A 4,712-nucleotide genomic window follows, 5' to 3' on the forward strand; every position below is an offset into this window, starting at 1 on the left:
CTCTAATTTCATGCATGTGATGTTTACCATATGACCATATGGCTAATGTCTGCCCTCGGCGCTGTGTAATGTATCATTACACATTGCCTTAGGTGGAGGCTTGCAATGAGGATGCCTTCAAGTGGCCTTTCCTTCTGTCTCGGTGTCACATTAATTAGAGCCTTTAGCCTGGTCCCTGCCAGCTGAGCCAGGGATCCTCTTCGCATGTCAAAGGGACATTTGGCACCCTATTCCCTACACAGTGCACTACTTTTGACCAGACCCTTATGTACTCTGGTCAAAAGTCGTGCACTATATAGGGAATAGGGTGCCATTTGGAACGTAGACATAAAAACACCCCTCCCTCCCCTCTTTCCTTCCCCCATGCTGAAATTGATGTCCGTCTCACGCCCCCAGGCTCAGGAAATTAATATCTGTTGTTGTGTTTGTTGTGCTGCAGTATGTTTTCAGTTTAAATCTGACGTCAGATCCAGACCGTTGGGGTTAGGCAGTAGGACAGAGTTCCCCATCACATTAGTAAGCTGCTCAGTGAAAACAGGTATTTTTACTAATATTCAATCGACAGCAAGTCAGTAGTTGTGTCACCTTTGGTCTATTTTGTTTTGGGATATTATAGCTCACTGTCTCTCTCTGTCCCTCTCTCTGTCCCTCTCTCTGCTCCTCTCTCTGCTCCTCTCTCTGTCTCTCTCTCTCTGTCTCTCTCTCTCTGTCTCTCTCTCTCTGTCTCTCTCTCTCTGTCCCTCTCTCTGTCCCTCTCTCTGTCCCTCTCTCTGTCCCTCTCTCTGCTCCTCTCTCTGCTCCTCTCTCTGTCCCTCTCTCTGTCCCTCTCTCTGTCTCTCTCTCTGTCTCTCTCTCTCTGTCCCTCTCTCTGTGTCTCTCTCTCTCTGTCTCTCTCTCTGTCCCTCTCTCTGTCCCTCTCTCTGTCTCTCTCTCTCTGTCTCTCTCTCTCTGTCCCTCTCTCTCTGTCCCTCTCTATCTGTCCCTCTCTCTGTCTCTCTCTCTCTGTCTCTCTGTCTCTCTCTCTCTCTCTCTGTCTCTCTCTCTCTCTCTCTCTGTCCCTCTCTCTCTGTCCCTCTCTCTCTGTCCCTCTCTCTCTCTGTCCCTCTCTCTCTCTGTCTTTTGCCCTCCACCTCTCAAATATTAGTGTTTCTAGACAGACGGGTTACATCCCACAAAGTTACCAACGTTATAGCATGGTCTGGGATTTCCAAGACTACTCAAATATTGCAAAAATTAAAGATTGCAACAGCAACAACCAAACAGAGCCAGATGGAGTCTAGATAATATAACACAATCCATCATTCTATTTTGCTTTGAACCTTTATTTAACAAGGAAAGTCAGTTAAGAACAAATTCTTATTTAAAGATTCAATGTAGTTTGGTATACACACACACACCCCTCAAAATGTGGTGTAGGTGAGGAGCAGATTTAACAGGGGGTAGCTGGCTAGAGACAGATTTTACGGGGGTACCTGGCTATAGACAGATTTTACGGGGGTACCTGGATACAGACAGATTTAACCACCTGGTGTCATAGATCAAGGAATGCATTGATGTGACAAACGATCTGGTGCAAAACACCGCCTTGTGTCTGTCAGGGTGAGAAGAGGGAGGGGAGTGTACTGTGTGTGTAGGGGGGAGTGTGTGAGTACTGTGTGTGTGTGTGGGGGGCGTGTGAGTGTGTGTGTGTGTGGGGGAGGTGTGTGTGAGTGTGGGGGGGGGGCGTGTGAGTGTGTGAGTGTCAGCTTCCACAGGAGGTGTTTGAAATGAGTGGATTCTTAACTGCTACCAGCGCCCTCCCTCCTCCTCATCCTCCCTCCTCCTCACCCTCCCTCCTCCTCATCCTCCCTCCTCCTTCCAAAAGGCAAAAGACCTCCTGTGGGGACAGGGACAAGAACATATAGGACAAAACACACATCACAACAAGAGAGACACCACAACACTATATAAAGAGAGACCTGAGACAACAACACAGCATGGCAGCAACACATGACAACACAGCATGGCAGCAACACATGACAACACAACATGGCAGCAACACATGACAACACAACATGGCAGCAACACATGACAACACAACATGGCAGCAACACATGACAACACAGCATGGCAGCAACACATGACAACACAGCATGGCAGCAACACATGACAACACAGCATGGCAGCAACACATGACAACACAGCATGGCAGCAACACATGACAACACACCATGGCAGCAACACATGACAACACAACATGGCAGCAACACATGACAACACAACATGGCAGCAACACATGACAACACAACATGGCAGCAACACATGACAACACAGCATGGCAGCAACACATGACAACACAGCATGGCAGCAACACATGACAACACAGCATGGCAGCAACACATGACAACACAGCATGGCCAGAGAACAGACTGGTACCGCTGACCGTGTGGTAGCAGAGAGAACAGACTGGTACCACTGATCGTGGGGTAGCAGAGAGAACAGACTGGTACCGTCAGAGAAAACAGACTGGTACCGCTGACCGTGTGGTAGCAGAGAGAACAGACTGGTACCACTGACCGTGTGGTAGCAGAGAGAACAGACTGGTACCACTGATCGTGGGGTAGCAGAGAGAACAGACTGGTACCGCTGACTGTGTGGTAACAGAGAGAACAGACTGGTACCGCTGACCGTGTGGTAGCAGAGAGAACAGACTGGTACCGTCAGAGAGAACAGACTGGTACCGTTGACCGTGTGGTAGCAGAGAGAACAGACTGGTACCGTCAGAGAGAACAGACTGGTACCGCTGACTGTGTGGTAGCAGAGAGAACAGACTGGTACCCCTGACTGTGTGGTAGCAGAGAGAACAAACTGGTACCGCTGACCGTGTGGTAGCAGAGAGAACAGACTGGTACCGCTGACCGTGTGGTAGCAGAGAGAACAGACTGGTACCGCTGACCGTGTGGTAGCAGAGAGAACAGACTGGTACCGCTGACCGTGTGGTAGCAGAGAGAACAGACTGGTACCGCTGACCGTGTGGTAGCAGAGAGAACAGACTGGTACCGCTGACCGTGTGGTAGCAGAGAGAACAAACTGGTACCGCTGACCGTGTGGTAGCAGAGAGAACAGACTGGTACCGCTGACCGTGTGGTAGCAGAGAGAACAGACTGGTACCCCTGACTGTGTGGTAGCAGAGAGAACAGACTGGTACCACTGACTGTGTGGTAGCAGAGAGAACAGACTGGTACCGCTGACCGTGTGGTAGCAGAGAGAACAGACTGGTACCCCTGACTGTGTGGTAGCAGAGAGAACAAACTGGTACCGCTGACTGTGTGGTAGCAGAGAGAACAGACTGGTACCCCTGACTGTGTGGTAGCAGAGAGAACAAACTGGTACCGCTGACTGTGTGGTAGCAGAGAGAACAGACTGGTACCCTGACTGTGTGGTAGCAGAGAGAACAAACTGGTACCGCTGATTGTGTGGTAGCAGAGAGAACAGACTGGTACCACTGACTGTGTGGTAGCAGAGAGAACAAACTGGTACCGCTGACTGTGTGGTAGCAGAGAGAACAGACTGGTACCGCTGACCGTGTGGTAGCAGAGAGAACAGACTGGTACCCCTGACTGTGTGGTAGCAGAGAGAACAGACTGGTACCACTGACTGTGTGGTAGCAGAGAGAACAGACTGGTACCGCTGACCGTGTGGTAGCAGAGAGAACAGACTGGTACCCCTGACCGTGTGGTAGCAGAGAGAACAGACTGGTACCACTGACTGTGTGGTAGCAGAGAGAACAGACTGGTACCGCTGACCGTGTGGTAGCAGAGAGAACAGACTGGTACCACTGACCGTGTGGTAGCAGAGAGAACAGACTGGTACCACTGACTGTGTGGTAGCAGAGAGAACAGACTGGTACCACTGACTGTGTGGTAGCAGAGAGAACAGACTGGTACCGCTGACCGTGTGGTAGCAGAGAGAACAGACTGGTACCACTGACTGTGTGGTAGCAGAGAGAACAGACTGGTACCACTGACTGTGTGGTAGCAGAGAGAACAGACTGGTACCACTGACTGTGTGGTAGCAGAGAGAACAGACTGGTACCGTTGACCGTGTGGTAGCAGAGAGAACAGACTGGTACCACTGACTGTGTGGTAGCAGAGAGAACAGACTGGTACCGCTGACCGTGTGGTAGCAGAGAGAACAGACTGGTACCGTTGACCGTGTGGTAACAGAGAGAACAGACTGGTACCGTCAGAGAGAACAGACTGGTACCGTCAGAGAGAACAGACTGGTACCGTCAGAGAGAACAGACTGGTACCGCTGACCGTGTGGTAGCAGAGAGAACAGACTGGTACCCCTGACTGTGTGGTAGCAGAGAGAACAAACTGGTACCGCTGACTGTGTGGTAGCAGAGAGAACAGACTGGTACCCTGACTGTGTGGTAGCAGAGAGAACAAACTGGTACCGCTGACTGTGTGGTAGCAGAGAGAACAGACTGGTACCGCTGACTGTGTGGTAGCAGAGAGAACAGACTGGTACCCCTGACTGTGTGGTAGCAGAGAGAAAAGACTGGTACCGCTGACTGTGTGGTAGCAGAGAGAACAGACTGGTACCCCTGACTGTGTGGTAGCAGAGAGAAAGACTGGTACCGCTGACTGTGTGGTAGCAGAGAGAACAGACTGGTACCACTGACTGTGTGGTAGCAGAGAGAACAAACTGGTACCGCTGACCGTGTGGTA

Source organism: Oncorhynchus keta, unplaced genomic scaffold, assembly GCF_023373465.1.
Source record: "Oncorhynchus keta strain PuntledgeMale-10-30-2019 unplaced genomic scaffold, Oket_V2 Un_contig_14772_pilon_pilon, whole genome shotgun sequence".
Lineage (NCBI taxonomy): Eukaryota > Metazoa > Chordata > Actinopteri > Salmoniformes > Salmonidae > Oncorhynchus > Oncorhynchus keta.